At 40.3% G+C, this 17,217-nt stretch overlaps 1 long non-coding RNA gene across 1 annotated transcript; it reads right to left on the bottom strand.

The window, feature by feature from the left end:
* Positions 1-4,122: 4,122 nt before the first annotated feature.
* Positions 4,123-16,482, bottom strand: LOC309559284. Its single transcript, XR_014225455.1, has 3 exons — positions 16,450-16,482; positions 15,677-15,752; positions 4,123-4,357 (listed from the first exon to the last, which is right to left on the bottom strand). It is a non-coding gene; the product is annotated as an uncharacterized lncRNA (long non-coding RNA).
* Between the last annotated feature and the right edge of the window lie 735 nt (positions 16,483-17,217).

Here is a 17,217-nt window from a genome sequence, read left to right as displayed (position 1 = left end):
TTTGGGTACTTTCAACTGTGGAGGTTGCTCCTACTGCCAATTCATAAACACCAACAAAAACATCAGATTACCCAATGGTAGTACATTTCATCCACACCATGATAATTGTAAAATCATAGGCATTGTACATCAATTGACATGTGAATGCAGAAGTCGGAAAAACTAAACAGGAATTTTGAAGAATAATGTACAGACATATACTGAGCATGAAGACGTGCAACCCTGACCTCCCTTGAGTAGGCACGGTGCATTGGTACATGGACATATATTCCACAAGATCACCTTTTTGACCTTAAATGTATCCCAATAAAAGAGGGGGGGTTTGGAATAAGATTATATTACAGCATGAACTCAAATAGATATATAAATTAAAGGCAACTTCGCCCCTGGGTTTAAATGACTCGGTAAGCTTCAAACCCTTCTTAGGGGTTTGTATCAGGGGGTATGGAAAAATAAGAGATATCTAGGACCTATTAACATATCAATATAAAGCCCTTTATGGACATGTATTCCTGAGTACATATTCAATAACTAAATGCTCTATAATGAATCCTGTTTATTCTGAATTGTATTATGACATTTGTGTATTTAATGTTCAGGTTCTATGTATGTCTTGCCATTTTGAGTTGTTCAGTTTATATACCCTTTTTTGCCATTTGGTTGTTAATACCCAGAATATTTCTCTATGCTCTTGTGTGATATTGTGATAACTGGGCGTTGTTCCCTTCGGATCTTCTGGCGGCCACCCTTTTTTTGGGCCTGGTGTTGCTGGCTGCCACCTGACGCACGGGGCCGCTCATCTTTTAACTTTTCATTGTGGGCAGCTCCTTTAGGCATGTGACATGGAATGGATGTTTCCACCTTTCCCCTTCGGGCAGACCAGAGCATCTCTTCGATGGTCCTGTTCCTACTTCTGCCCTATATATGTCTGTGCGCATGCGCAGACATCTGCCGATCTCCCATGTTTCAGCGGGCCCTTGACGTGGGCATGCTGGGGACTCGGAGGGACGGCACCATTTAGCTGTGAAGCTTAAAAAGCTCACACCGCCGTAGCTCCTTGCTGCTTCTGTGTGGGGAGTGAGATCGCTTATCTGGGTGGCACTGTCTGGTACCCCACGTGGATACCGTGCCATCCTGGCCAATTACGAGGTCCTGAAGGTTATCTTATTTAAAACTACTTTCAAGTGCTATTGGTAAGATTTTTACTTTAATATGTCAGCCTGCTCTCTTCACCCCTACATTTTCTACTGCTGGTTGGTTTATAAACATGCAGCCATGCCAGTGTTATAGTGGGAGTAGACTCCCATGTATGATTTTAACCTATAGGTAAGCCTATAATAAGTGTTCACTGTTTAGGAGATATTTACTTAAGAATCACAGCTGCTGATGTCACTCGTGCATGTGCTCTGATGAAACGGCATACCTGTGCTGCTCCTTCAGAGTCCTGTGCCATAAACCGCGGCTGCCACGCGCATCCGATGAGTGACATCATCGTGGCTCCAGTCACTCACATAGTCGGAGTCCACGAACCCAGAAGGAAGACCAGGTGAAAATGGAAGCGCCTTCAGCAGTGACAGTGCAGTGTTGGAGGGCTTTGTTCTATGGTACAATTTACATAATGGGCTAGTATGTGATGCATACTAGCACATTATGACATTGCCTTGCAGGTTTCAATAAAAAAGAAGAAAAAAGCCAGTGGTTTACTACTGCTTTTATCTCCTCTATTACTTCAATTACTTTCTATTGCATACTCCTTTTTTGTAGGTTTCCTGGTGGGATACTCTTGCTGGTATGGCCCTAGTTGCTGTCTGCTGCTTGGATCCCCTGTGAGTGTTCTCGACCCCTCCCTGGCCTTGACTGGCAACAGCAGCCAGTATCTTTCTTTTAAATTGCGTGCGGCTACCAATGATTCACATTGGCATTCATCTAAACTGTGAGTATGCTATCACGATTCATGATTTGTCATATTTTTGTAATTTATTGCAGATACAATGCATATTGTAGTTTGATACACCCCTGAAGAAAGGAAATTGAAAGGCGTTGGGTGTCTCCTCTATATATCATGATATTTGGACTTAAAACATCATGTTGGATGAAATGTAATACATGGTGTAAATGTTCATACAGGAATATGATTCATGAATGTTTGTTTGGATATATGTTTCTATCAATAGGCTGCCAAACTGATTTTATTCAAATTTTATGATTGTTACAAAAAAAAAAAGTGAAACTTTTTTAAAACAATACTTTAGTGATTACCTTCCAAGGGGGCATGATTTTCCTTTCTGTGTGCATTATCACAGGGATGATGGTATCCTCTAAATGGCTATTGAACACCTCTTTCTTTCATGGAGCTGCTGTAAGCGGGACAGCACTGGATTGTCACAGAACTCCGGTAAGTGTTTAGGGATGGCTGGGGGGAACAGGCAATGGAAGATTTTTTTATCTTAAAGCCGAGTTCCAGGCTAAAATGAAACTAGGTCTTAACCAATAGAGCACCCCACCATCCCCGCCCCTCTCGTTTTTGGATATCTTTTTTTTTTCTTTAGTTGTTTTGTACCTTTTTTGTTCTTCTCCAGCCAGACTTCCGTCCTACCTCACCACAGTGATTCATTTCCGCATTTGCACTGGCCCCTCCTCCTTCCCCTCTGCTGCCTTCTGGGTCCTGTGTGTCCCTCAGAAGATGAAAAGTCCATTCAGAAGTTTCAGCGCAACTTGCGCATGAGCAGTAGGAAACCGACTGTGAAGCCTGAAGGCTTTACTGCCAGTTTCCCTTACTTGCAATGCCAGCGCCTGCACCCGAGTCGATAAATGAATCGGCTTTGGGGGGCCGACATCGTGGGATCCCTGGATAGGTAAGTGTCCTTATATTAAAAGAAAAAATGAATAATTATAAAAGTCAGCAGCTACAAATGCTGTAGCTGCTGACTTTTATTATTATTATTCCTTTAGAGGCTGGAACTCCGCTTTAAAGTGGGTGTAAACCCTCACATACCCAGTGAAGTGAACAGACGATACAAAGGGATGAAACAAATCTCCCCACATAAGTTTTACAAGTATATCTGCTGTCTTCAACTTCCTATATTCTTTAAAAAGTTACAATTTGTTCTTCCTGTTTCAGCAGTGGGAGGGGAGTCTTGGCACACACTGTGTGACAGCTGATTGGAGGAAAGGCGCACACCTCCCCTCCACATAGGCAGAAAAACGAAGATACTTGCAGAGCTGTGCTGTGAATAGACCAGCGCTCTGCTAATCTATTCATAGCAACCACCCCAACACAAATTTTCAACTGCTTTTATCTCCAGTGTCAGAGAACTTGTCAGAATTTATCATGCTGATAACCGAAGAATGGAGCAACAGAAAATCATGGGTCTTAGTGCTTTGGAGAGAGATAAATAAGCACTACAGATATATGTGCCCAGGTCAAATTTCATGAATCAGGGTTACATCCACTTTAATGCATTAAGGTAAAACACCATTTACATTTAAAACTAATTTAACTTCTGTTGCTGTGTGTAATATGGATTTTGATTACATTTTGATTACAATATTTCAGGAGACAAAAGAAATATTATCTTTAATTAATATAAAATGATTCTCTAGGTAAAGTTTTTGGTTGCCTTAGATTTGGCCTCTGCTCAGAAATAATGGGCTGAATTTACTAAATGCAAATAGACTGTGATCTTTGGGAGGGCAGTTGCACTCATTTTCCCCAGAGGTTAGTGAATGTGCTGAAGCTTCACTTTGTAAAGAATGCCCAATCAGGTGCAAGAAACTGCATTTTTTGCTTTACTATGATTAGATGATGGAAATCTGCAGAGCTTCACCACATTTGCTAACCTCTGGGGAAAATGAGCGCAACTGCACTTCCAAAGCACACAGTCTATTTGTTTTTAGTAAATCCACCCCAATATGTTTTCCTGCAGCTGCAAGCTGTTGTTAAACTTAAACCTTAAGGATTGCAGCTCCCAACACCGACAAAATGTACCGGAACTTCATTCTCACATGTTATACAAATTACATCAGTTGGTTTCTTTAATTTATACTTGCAAACCTTGGTTGTTTCAATGCACTCAGCGAGATTAAACTCTATACGACTTAATACATCTGTGGAAGGTGTAATTCCTCTACAGAGGGCCTTCACTTGCCCAGGAAGTGAATAGATGAAGGTGTTCCGTGCCTTGCAGTTAAACAAGTTTGTTTTCATGATATTATCACAGTCAACATCCAGGGTGTTTGTCAGGTGCTTCTTCTGAAATGATTTCCAGTCTTGACATAAGGACTTATGGGTGAGACTCAAAACAACTGCAAATATCAGGATTAAGCAGAACTTTGGAAACATTCTGGAAGTTGTGATCTAAAAAAAAAAAAGAGAAAAGAAAGTGATTATATCCTATATGGCTTTTACATAAGACTATTCTCGAAAAGAATAATGAAAGCAAAATTCTTCCTAATCTTTATTCTGCCATTATTTTTCTCACATTTTTTACCTTTACACCTAAAATACACAGAATAGATGGATCTGTAACATTGTGTAAATTGTGGTGCGGTGCAACGCACTTGTGTCAGAGGCATGTGCAATGTGTCTTAATGTGCATAGCACTAACACATGCAAACAGAGATATCTAAATGGGCCCTGAGAGCCTATTTACACTTCTCTGTTCCGGTGCATTGCAATAATGTGTGTTAATCAGTGGCAGCCCATTCATTGGGGGTGCAGGGGCGCCGCCCCCCTATCCATGCATCCGGCCCCCTAATCAACATGCAGGCCCTGGACGCATGGATTCCAATAGGGGATTTTTTTTTTTTTTTGAAGCATGTGATTAGAACCAGAGGCTCTAATAGGCTTCAAAAAAGGGTGGACTCGGGCGCAGAGCACTGCCCCCTGAGCCCACCCAGTTGTGTGGCAATAGCGAATAAATATTTGCTATTGTCACACTGACTCTCCTCCCAGCCAATCAAGAAGAGGGTTGTGAGACCCCTTTCCCGATTGGCCAAAAGGAGAAGCGATCTTACTGACCAGTGGCCAGGAAGAGGCAGAAGACACACAGCTGGAGAAGGACAGCGGCTCAGCCATCCGGCACTCCCTGGCTCGGACAGGAGGAAGGAGGAGGTAAGGAGGCAGACCATTTGGGGGGGGGGGTTGTGGGAGAATGGGTTGCCTGCCAACTGACCGGCCGACTGGGGGGGGGGGGGGGAGGTGTTTGCGCATTGGTTTTCTGCCCGAAATTACCGAGCACCATCCGCCACTGGTGTTAATGTTCTTGTTACTGCAATGGATGCTAACACACCTCATGTGTTAGGACTGTTCCAGTGTAAAACACAAGAGCTCACAAAAATGTGAATGGTATTGTATCGTGTATCACAATCACAAGCATTTTAAAATGTAACAGAAAAAAACAAATTACATATACGACGCAGTCTGTTATTAACATTACACAGCAACTGTTATCTCTGTGTCACATCATTTTATTAGTTTGTGATCCTGCCAGTATATATATTATTTTTTCACTTTCTGTAACAGCCTAAATAATCCAGCAAAAGCAGTTACAGGGTGTAATGCCACCTGCCCGCTGCATCGGCTTCCCCGCTGATGAGCGGGGATGTGAGCGGCGTGCGCTCGCTCTCGGGAGTTTGGGGGGCGAGCGCACGCCGCTCACATCCCCGCTCATCAGCATACATGTACGGCGATTTGCCTGGGAGCGGCTGCCTGCCACAGTACATGCGGGTGGTCGTAAAGTGGTTAACTGACAACTGCGCGGTCGTACCCATATAAAATTGACTTCCTTTTTTTTTACCCACAAACAGGGCTTTCTTTTAGTGGTATTTGAACAAAAAAATAGCAACAATTTTGAAAAAAAGCAGTATTTTTCACTTTCTGCTATATAACATTCCCAATAAAAAAAAATTAAAAAAATGTTTTCATAATTTTTAGCCAATTTGTATTTTTCCACATATATTTTGGTAAAACAAATCCCAATAAGTGTATTTTGATTGATTTGCACAAAAGTTATCGCGTCTACAAACTAGGGGAAAGATTTATGTCATTTTTATTTTTTTGTTTATTTATTTTTTTACTAGTAATGGTGGCGACCTGCGATTTTTAGCGGGACTGCAACATTGCGGCGGACAGATCGGACCCCTAACTGACATTTTCGACACTTTTGGGGGGGGGGGACCAGTGACATTACTACAGTAGTCAGTGCTACAAATATGCACTGTTACGGTAATAATGACACTGGCAGGGAAGGGGTTAACACCAGGTGGCGATCAAAGGGTTAAATGTGTACCTAGGGGGTGATTCTAACTGTGTGGGGGCCAGACTTGGTGGATGGAAACAGGGCTTGGCTTCTGTGTTCAGAAATATCAGGAACACAGGAGCCCTGTTTTAATCAGTGACAGATGAGCGGTGTGCCATGTTTACAACGGCATGCTGCTTTCTGTCTGTCCCTGCAACGATCGCCGGGTCCCCAGCGGCCATTGCGGCCGACGGACCCATTTCTTAGCTGCAGGGCTCCCGCGAGCCAACGTACCCGCAGGAGAGCCAGCCTGCCACAGTTTATCTTCGGCGGCTGGTCTTTAAGTGGTTAAACCACTTCCGGACCGCCCGCCGCAGTTTTACGCCGGTACTTTGACGTTAAGCGCCGGTTCACACTACCGCGACGCTACTTCCCGGGGCGACCTCCGAGATCGCGGTGCGAGCAGCGTGCCGCGACCTCGGAGCGGCTGCCACGGACTTCATAACATTGAAGTCTATGGCGGTCGCCTCCTGGTCGCCCCAAAGAAGCTCCGGACCCTTTTTCTAGGTCGGAGCGACTTGTGTCGCTCCTATTAGAACGGGTCCGCAGCTTCCCTATGGGAGGCGACCTGCGGCGACCTGTGAGGCGACCAGGTCGCCTCACAGGTCACCCTAGTGTGAACCGAGGCTAAATACCGGTGTTATGGCAGCAGATAGCTGACATAACCCCAGTGATTTCTTACTTTCGGCCGACGGTCATCTTTCACATAAAAGTGGTCCCAGTGGCGGATTATGGAAAGTACCTCGTCAGTAGCGGGGAAAACAATCTGGTCCTCTGAGGTGCTGTGCAGGAAGTCGAATGAGGGCAGGATGGCCCTCATCAGCCCAACAGCCTTAAAGGGCCCATATACATTTTTTTTTTCTTTTAAGTGTAGATGTGAGATCTGAGGTCTTTTTGACCCCAGATCTCACATTAAAGAGGCCCTGTTCTGCTTATTTATATTACAATGGATGTTTACATTCCTTTTAATAGGAATATAAGTGATTAAAAAAAGTGTAAAAAAAAAAAAATTTAAAGCGCCCCGTCCTTCCGAGCTCTCGCAAAGAAGCAAACGCATATGCGAGTCGCACCCACATATGTAAACGGTGTATAAACCACACAAGTGAGGTATTGCCGTGATCGTTAGAGCGAGAGCAGTAATTCTAGCCCCAGACCTCTTCTTTAACTCTAAACAGGTAACCTGTAGAAATTTTTTTTTTAAAGCTTTGCCTATTGAGATTATTAAGTACTGTAGTTTGTTGCTATTTATAAGCATGACATGTTAGGTATCTATTTACGCAGCATAACATCATCTTTCACATTATACAAAAATTTCGGCAAAATTTTGTTCTTTTTTAATTTATTAACCGCTTCAGATCTGGAAGGTTTTACCCCTTAATGACCAGGCCATTTTTTGCGATTTGGCACTGCGCTACTCTAATGAAAAATTGCGCGGTCGTGCACCGTTATACCTAAATACAATTAATTTCCTTTTTTCCCCACAAATAGAGCTTTCTTTTGGTGGTATTTGATCACCTCTGCAATTTTTAGATTTTGCGTTATAAACAAAAAAAGAGCGTCAATTTTGAAAAAAACACACTATTTTACTTTCTGCTATAAAACATTACCAATAAAAAAATGTAAAAAATCTATTTTTTTTTCATCAGTTGAGGCCAATTTGTATTCTGCTACATATTTTTCATTAAAAAAAAAATTCCCAAAAAGCGTATTTTAATTGGTTTGCACAAAAGTTTTTGCTTTTATTAGTAATGGCGGCAATCAGGGATTTTTAGCGGAACTGCAAGATTGCAGTGCAAAGATCAGACCCCAAACTGACATTTTTGACACTTTTTGGGTACCAGTGACATTAATACAGTAATCAGTGCTAAATAATATGCACTGTTACTGTATAAATAACACTGGCAGAGAAGGGTGCGATCAAAGGGTTAAATGTATGCCTGTTTGTGCTTGCTGACTGTGGGGGAGTTCTGTGACAGGCACAGAGAGATTGAGGTTTCAGCTTAGCTGAAACTCATGATCTCTATCTGCCTGTGTGACAGAAGACCCGCCTGCTTTGTTTACATAAGCAGGCGGGTCTTCTGTCGGTTTCCCCAAAGATCGTGTGAGGCCGGCGGCAATCGATGTCACTCCTCCCGCGGTCTGGCTCCCGCCGCGTCTAATTACAGCAGGAGCACGTGGTTAAAGTGTATTTTTGAGAAAAAAAATTGCGTTTGAAAGACCGCTGCGCAAATACGGTGTGACATAAAATATTCTATATAAAAAAAATATATATAAATATTCTGTTAAAAAAAAATATATATATATATATATATATATAGATATATATATATATATATCTATATATATAATGTTTGGGGGTTCTAAGCAAAAAATACTGATTTAAACTTGTAAACAACAAATGTAAGGAATAGGGATGATCGAACGGTTCGGGTCCACCATTGGTTCGACCCGAACATTGGGTGTTCGAGGTTCGGCTGAATTTAGAACTTTTTGCCCAAAAAGTTCGGAATTCGGCAACCAGAACCGCCCAAAATGCAATGCTTCAGGAAATGGGCTTTAAAAGCCAGTGATTGGACCATAACCATTAGCAAAAGCCAATTGAGGGGGCAGGAGAATGCTAGGAATGTGATTGGAGTGACTAGGGGGTCCCTAGACCAATCATTAGTGAATACGCCCCCCAGTATATAAGATCGCCCCCGCCATATTCCTAGCATTGTTATACTGGACATGGAAGAGAATGGAAGCAGTTCTGTTAATTTTACTTTAAAAGTGTAATTTAGCATTTATTAGTGTGAGGAAAGGGATATCTAGTGTAGTTAGAGTGCTCCTTTACACTTAAGTTAGCTTCAAAAATTTAGTTTCTGTAGGGAAAGTGTTAAGTGTAAGGGGACCGTAGTGTAGTGTAGGGTTAACTGGCAGTGACTGCTATGGCAGGGTGAAAAAACCCTTCCATAGCAGGGTGACCGCTATAGAGAAATGATCATTTCTCTGAGTTGCTTCGGGACAGGAATATGGCTTCTCACCAGCAAGCATTTTTTATGCTGCAGGGGCTGCCACTGCCAGTGCTTTTTTGAGGACATGTTTGATGTCAGACATGACATCTGAACATGTGTATAGGGGGTATATATAGACATATATGTCTGAATATATACCCCTAGACATATATAGGTGTGATAGTAGCAGAAATAAATGCTTGCGCTAATGAAATCATTTACAGGAATATATTTCTGCTACTATCACACCTATATATGTCTAGGGGTATATATTCAGACATATATGTCTATATATACCCCCTATACACATGTTCAGATGTTTTGCCTGCCTCAAAAGAACCCAAAAAAATGCCAAAAAACCGCTAGCCTCAAAAAACAAAAATGCCCAGGTGTGTTTTTGCTGGCATTTTTTGGGGGGTTTTGGAGGCAGGCAAAACATCAGAACTTGTGCACAGTACCACTATACACATGTTCAGATGTTTTTCCTGACTGCAAAGAACCCCAAAAAATGCCTGCTATTAAACCGGGAGAGAAACTAACTACCTGTCCTGAAAGAAAGTGTTCTAATACAAACAATCTTTTTTTTCTGGTTCTGGACATGCTACAGAGCTGAAACTTCACATGTACACCTTTTAGACCCCCCAGATCTGAAATCCAAAGTAAAAATCAAAAAATCTCTCTTTTTTTTTTTTAATTTTTTCAATAATTGGCTTTTTTATCAAAAATGACAATTTTTAAGAACTTTTTTTGTGTTATTTGGTGTCTGGGGGGGTCTAAAAGGTGTACCTGTGAAGTTTCAGCTCTGTAGCATGTCCAGGACCAGAAAAAAAGATCATATAGGTGTTAAAGTTAAAGGAGGGTCCCGACCCACATCCCTGTTCTACTGAAAAATTATGTTTTTTTTTTCATGGTTCTGGACATGCTACAGAGCTGAAACTTCACATGCACACCTTTTAGACCCCCCAGATACTAAATCTAAAGTCAAAATCAAAAAATCTCTCTCTCTTTTTTTTTTTTTTTTAATTTTTTCAATAATTGGCTTTTTTATCAAAAATTACAATTTTTAAGAACTTTTTTTGTGTGATTAATAGTTAATGGGGCATGACCCAGAACCCTGGGCACTTTTTAGGGGCGTTTATTGTGTTTTAGGGCTTAAAAATTGTGTTTTTTGATTACCGAAGTTCGGGTCCCATTGATTTCAATGGGGTTCTGAAATCCGGGCCGAACTTTCGGGAAGTTTGGGTGTTCTGGTCGAACCGAACTTTTCAAAAGTTCGATCATCCTTAGTAAGGAATAGCCATGGTCAGCAAGTGATTTTAAGAAGTCATTACTCAAGTTCTTTCTTGATGCAGCCAGAGCTCTAATACCGAGACACTCGCAGTTTGCCAAATCCCCAATGATTGGGGAATGGGCAATAGAGATGTTCTGTTTGATGAGGATAAAGGAAAATGTTGCACAACAACATGATAGATACAAGGTATTTTGTTTAAGGTGGACCCCCCTGTTTATATTATATATATGGAAACAGATGATTTTAGGTCCTTAATGTGAAGCTTTGTATTTGTGAAAATGATTAATGTGGTAAAGTGAAATAAGCCCTCTATTTGGATATGCCTCTCTTATTGTTATTATTCTTTTTTTTTCTTGTTTTGTTTTAAGGGTATCCAATAGAGTTTAGGAAAAATAATGATGATATTAGTATTTATATAAGACGTGGAGGAAATATATATATATATAGGCATGTACAGAAATACATATGACTAGACTTTATACATGGTTATGTTTAACCGGTTCCAGCCCAGCCTATGGCGGAATGACGCCGGGGCCGACCTCTCACGGACACAGCCAATGACTGATCACTGTACCGGCCCGCTGCCGATACCATGTGACTGCTGTAACCAATCACAGCACGTCACATGAGAGTTGTAAACCCATTGTGTACAATTGTGTTGCTAGCTGTGATTGATCACAGTGATCACATGGTACAGACAGGGCCAATCACAGCCCATCTGTACCATGTGATCAGCTGTGGCCAATCACAGCTAAGCACAACAAAACAACCTGAATGAATCAATTTCATTCAGTAAAATGCTTGCATATAGCAATGTAATTCATTGCTATAAGCAAACATAATGTGTAAAAAAAAGTACTGAATACTTCCCCAGAGTAGTACAATGTTACTATGGTAACATTATATTGCTCTGGCCACAGAGTGAAAAAACATTTGTAAAGCAAAAGAATCATATATAAGAGAGAAACTAACTACCTGTCCTGAAAGAAAGTGTTCTAATACAAACAATCTTTTTTTTTCTGGTTCTGGACATGCTACAGAGCTGAAACTTCACATGTACACCTTTTAGACCCCCCAGACACCAAATCACACAAAAAAAGTTCTTAAAAATTGTCATTTTTGATAAAAAAAGCCAATTATTGAAAAAATTAAAAAAAAAAAAAAAGAGATTTTTTGATTTTTACTTTGGATTTAGTATCTGGGGGGTCTAAAAGGTGTACATGTGAAGTTTCAGCTCTGTAGCATGTCCAGAACCTGGAAAAAAAAGATTGTTTGTATTAGAACACTTTCTTTCAGGACAGGTAGTTAGTTTTAATAGCAGGCATTTTTTGGGGTTCTTTGCAGTCAGGAAAAACATCTGAACATGTGTATAGTGGTACTGTGCACAAGTTCAGATGTTTTGCCTGCCTCCAAAAACTCCCAAAAAATGCCAGCAAAAACACACCTGGGCATTTTTTTTTTGACGCTAGCGTTTTTTTTGGCATTTTTTTGGGTTCTTTTGAGGCAGGCAAAACATCTGAACTTGTCTATAGTGGTGTATATACACACATACATATATTTATATACACACCTAGACATATATAGGTGTGATAGTAGCAGAAATATATGCTTGCGCTAATGAAATCATTTACACTAATATATTTCTGCTACTATCACACCTATATATGTCTAGGTGTGTATATTAATATATCTATTTGTGTATATATACCACTATAGACAAGTTCAGATGTTTTGCCTGCCTCAAAAGAACCCAAAAAAATGCCAAAAAAAACGCTAGCGTCCAAAAAAAATGCCCAGGTGTGTTTTTGCTGCCATTTTTTTGGGGTTTTTGGGGACAGGCAAAACATCTGAACTTGTGCACAGTACCACTATACACAAGTTCAGATGTTTTTCCTGACTGCAAAGAACCCAAAAAAATGCCAAAAAAACGCTAGCGTCCGAAAAAAAATGCCCAGGTGTGTTTTTGCTGCCATTTTTTGGGGTTTTTTGGAGGCAGGCAAAACATCAGAACTTGTGCACAGTACCACTATACACAAGTTCAGATGTTTTTCCTGACTGCTAAGAACCCCAAAAAATGCCTGCTATTAAACCGGGAGAGAAACTAACTACCTGTCCTGATGAAAAAAACTCACCATGCCTCTTACTAAATACCTTGGACTGTCTACATTCCAAAAAGGTGTCATTTGGGGGATATCTTTACTGTCCTGACATTTTTGGGCTATAAGTAATGAGGCCATCAGGATTGATCAATTTTCAGATATATACCATGGTTTGTGGACTGTATACATTTCCTACAGACTAAATAATATACACTGATTTGGGTTATTTTCACCAAAGAAATGTAGCAGAATACATTTTGGCCTACATTTGTAATGAAAGATTGTTTATTTGCAAAATGTTATAACAAAAACGAAGACAAACGTGTGGTTTTTCTTTTTTTCAAAATTTTTAGTCTTTTTTTGTTAATTTAGCAAAAAATAAAAAACACAGTGGTGATTAAATACCACCAAAAGAAAGCTCTATTTGTGTGAATGAAACGATACAAATTTAGTTAGGGTATAGTGTTGTATGACTGCGCAATTGTCATTCAAATTGCGACAGCGCTGAAAGTTTAAAATTGGCCTGGGCAGGAAGGGGGTGAAAGTGAAGGATTTTTTTTATCCTCCCCTGTTATCTTTCATATCATTTACTTTTTTTTTTGTACTATTTTCTCTGTCAATGAATATTTTATAAAAATAATTTGAGCAAATGAAGAAAGGAAAAAAAAAAAACCCCAAAAAACTAAACAAAATGAGCCTTTCATGGGAAACACTAATAAACAACCAACAGCAGGGATGTGCTAAACCCATGCACCAAACACACCGTGGCCTAAAACGTAGCTTTTATTAGACAAAAAGTGAGTACATCCCTCACATTTTTATAAATATTTTATTATATCTTTTCATGTGACAACACTGAAGAAATGACACTTTGCTACAATGTAAAGTAGTGAGTGTACAGCTTGTATAAGAGCCGGTTCACACTGAGGTGACACAACTCCTTACTACTTCGGGGGGCGACTTGTGCATTACCATGCACCACGACTTCGGAGCGACTTGCAGGGACTTCACATAATGGAATTCTAACTCTCTGAGGATCTGAAATAAAGAATTGTTGCTCTACATAAAGATGACTTAGGCTATAAGAAGATTGCCAAGACCCTGAAACTAAGCTGCAGCACATTGGCCAAGACCATACAGCGGTTTACCAGGACAGGTTCCACTCAGAACAGGCCTCGCCATGGTCGACCAAAGAAGTTGAGTGCACGTGCTCGGCGTCATATCCAGAGGTTGTCTTTTGAAAATAGAAGTATGAGTGCTGGCAGCATTTCTGCAGAGGTTGAAGGGGTGGGGGTGCAGCCTGTCAGTGCTCAGACCATACACCACACACTGCATCAAATTGGTCTGCATGGCTGTCGTCCAAGAAGGAAGACTCTTCTAAAGATGATGCAGAAGAAAAACCGCAAACAGTTTGCTGAAGACAAGCAGACTAAAGACATGGATTACTGGAACCATGTCCTGTGGTCTGATGAGACCAAGATAAACATATTTGGTTCAGATGGTGTGAAACGAGTGTGGCGGCAACCAGGTGAGGAGTACAAAGACAAGTGTGCCTTGCCTACAGTCAAGCATGGTGGTGGGAGTGTCATGGTCTGAGGCTGCATGAATGCTGCTAGGACTGAGGAGCTACAGTTCATTGAGGGAACCATGAATGCCAACATGTACTGTGACATACTGAAGCAGAGCATGATCCCCTCCCTTCGGAGACTGGGCCGCAACCCCAAACACACCTCCAAGATGACCACTGCTTTGCTAAAGAAGCTGAGGGTAAAGGTGATGGACTGGCCAAGTATGTCTCCAGACCTAAACCCTATTGAGCATCTGTAGGACATCCTCAAACAGAAGTTGGAGGAGCGCAAGGTCTCTAACATTCACCAGCTCCGTGATGCCCTCATGGAGGAGTGGAAGAGGAGTCCAGTGGCAACCTGTGAAGCTCTGGTGAACTTCATGCCTAAGATGGTTAAGACAGTGCTGGAAAATAATGGTGGCTACACAAAATATTGACACTTTGGGCCCAATTTTGACATTTTCATTTAGGGGTATATGTACTTTTGTTGCTAGCGGTTTAGACATTAAAGGCTGTGAGTTGAGTTATTTTGAGGGGACAGCAAATTTACACTGTTATACAAGCTGTACACTCACTACTTTACATTGTAGCAAAGTGTAATTTCTTCAGTGTTGTCACATGAAAAGGTATGATAAAATATTTACAAAAATGTGTACTCACTTTTGTGAGATACTGTGTATATATATATATATATATATATATATACGACATTTTTAATCAAAAAATGAAAAAAATACAGAAAGAAAAAAACTAAAGAAAAAATAATAAAAAATACAAGGATTAATTCGGTTTTCCACCATTGTCTTACATAAAAAATAAACTCTTTGAGCCAATAATTAAAGTGGTTCTAAAGGCAGAAGGTGTTTTTTTTTTTTATCTTAATGCATTACATGCATTAAGACAAAAAACCTTCTGTGTGCAGCAACCCCCCCCCCCCAGCTCCCCTAACACTTACCTGAGCCCCATCTCTATCCAGCAATGTTGCACAAGAGTCTTGATTGTCCGGGACTATCCCTCCTCAATGGCTGAGACAGCAGCGGGTGCCATTGATGAGAGAGAGGGGACGGGGCAGAGCCGCAGCTCTGTCTCTGAATATACACACAGGGCAGTGGCTCGGGTGCCCCCATAGCAAGCTGCTTGCTGTGGGGGCAGGGGGCAGGAGGGAGGGGCCAGGGGTGTTGCAAAGGACCCAAGAAGAGGAGGATCTGGGCTGCTCTGTGAAAACTATTGTACGTAGCAGGTAAGTATGACATGTTTGTTATTTTTAAACAAAAAAAAAAACAAGACTTTAATATCACTTTAAATTCCCTCAATCATCATTGAAACACACAAGATAATAACAAATATTTATATACCACAATCATTATCAGTGCATGTAATACATTTGAATACATAAAGGATTAAAACAAGTGAAGAAAAACACTCACCGGACTTTTATATATGTTAGAAATTATTTATAACTATTGCTTCAGATGGAAAACAACTTGGTCAAACGATGAGTAACTAAAAAATAGTAATCAAAAAGATCATAAGTGGTCTGGAAAACCAAAACATGTAATACGTTTTAACTATAAATAACACTAAAATAAAATAAAAATGAGAAAAGAGAAACTATACAAGCTAAAGTCACACTATATTATGTACCTCAAGATCCTAATTGAGGCCATTTGGGGACATGGAGCTTAGAAATCCAAAAGTCTCCCTTTTAAAAGGGAGTACTTTTCATTGGCTGTGAGTGAGCTGTCACCCCTGTCCATTTGATTTCTTGCTACCTTTGTCCACTTGAGGAAATTTCCCTTTACTTCCTGTCCCATTGATGCAAGAGGATGTGAGAGGAAACCTTTACAAAGTAAGGAGAAATCTCCTATTAGACAGTCATCACCATAACAGAGGTTCCCATTGGAACTTTTCAGCTTTTGTTTTGATGGCAACTGTACAATTTTAGATTACCAATCATTTTCTGTGTCATCAGGACAAACAATTAAGGTGAATCTGCACATCCAGTAATACAAACTTGACAGGAGATTTAATCCTTCCCTCCTCTATCCAAACTAAATAAAAAATAATAATCTTTTGCCTATACATACACATTAACCCAATGCTGGCAGAAAGCATTCAATAAACATGACTGCTCCTATTTGTAGTACTTAGAAATTTGACTCCAATATTTTTCCACTTAAAAATATAACTTTAAACTTACCTGATTCACTGCTTTAGTTCTCCCAAGAATTAGATGTGTTTGTGTATTTTGATGAGATATTTATATTTGATTTTATCATTACACAATATTTGCAGTTTTATTGGTCAAATAATAATTAGCTTCAAAATTGGTTATCTATTTACTTGGGTCAGTCTTGAGTTAGGTCAATGTTACCTGATCCACTTTGTGTAAACTTTTTTTAGTAGAAGAACCAGAACATGTCACTTACATCAGCGTATGTTTTGTAAAACAGTATGAGAAAATGAGGCTGATTTACTAAAGGAACTGAGAATTTTCACTCATTATTGTGTGAAATGTTATTGTACCGCAAGCAAGACACTAAAAGACATGTACAAACCTCAGCACAATCGTATGTAAAAACTTTTCCCATCACCTATGCTTTTCTATACTAAAGGCAAGTGGGCTGTTCACTTTTCAAGTGTAGTTGCACTTGGCATTAACACTTTCCCCAAAGCTTAGTGAATGAGGTGACACCCTGCATCTTCCATCATCCAATCGCATGCGAGCAAAACTGGTATTTTCCTTGCACGCGATTTGGCATGTTTTGCAAGGTGACATTTCATCACATTCAGCAAGCTTTGGGAAAATTCCCATGCAAAATACAACTTCCCTTGCAAAGTGAACAGCCTATTTTTCTTTGGTAAATCAACCCGACCGTATGAAACAGAGTGGTACTAGTGTTTCGTGTCTAGTGTCTCATGATTCTTTGGCTGAAGGAAATCTGTGATGACAGTCAGCAAAAAGGTG

This window comes from Pelophylax lessonae, assembly GCF_965119305.1.
Source record: "Pelophylax lessonae genome assembly, chromosome: 7".
Lineage (NCBI taxonomy): Eukaryota > Metazoa > Chordata > Amphibia > Anura > Ranidae > Pelophylax > Pelophylax lessonae.
This window is presented reverse-complemented; position numbering and strand designations above follow the sequence as displayed.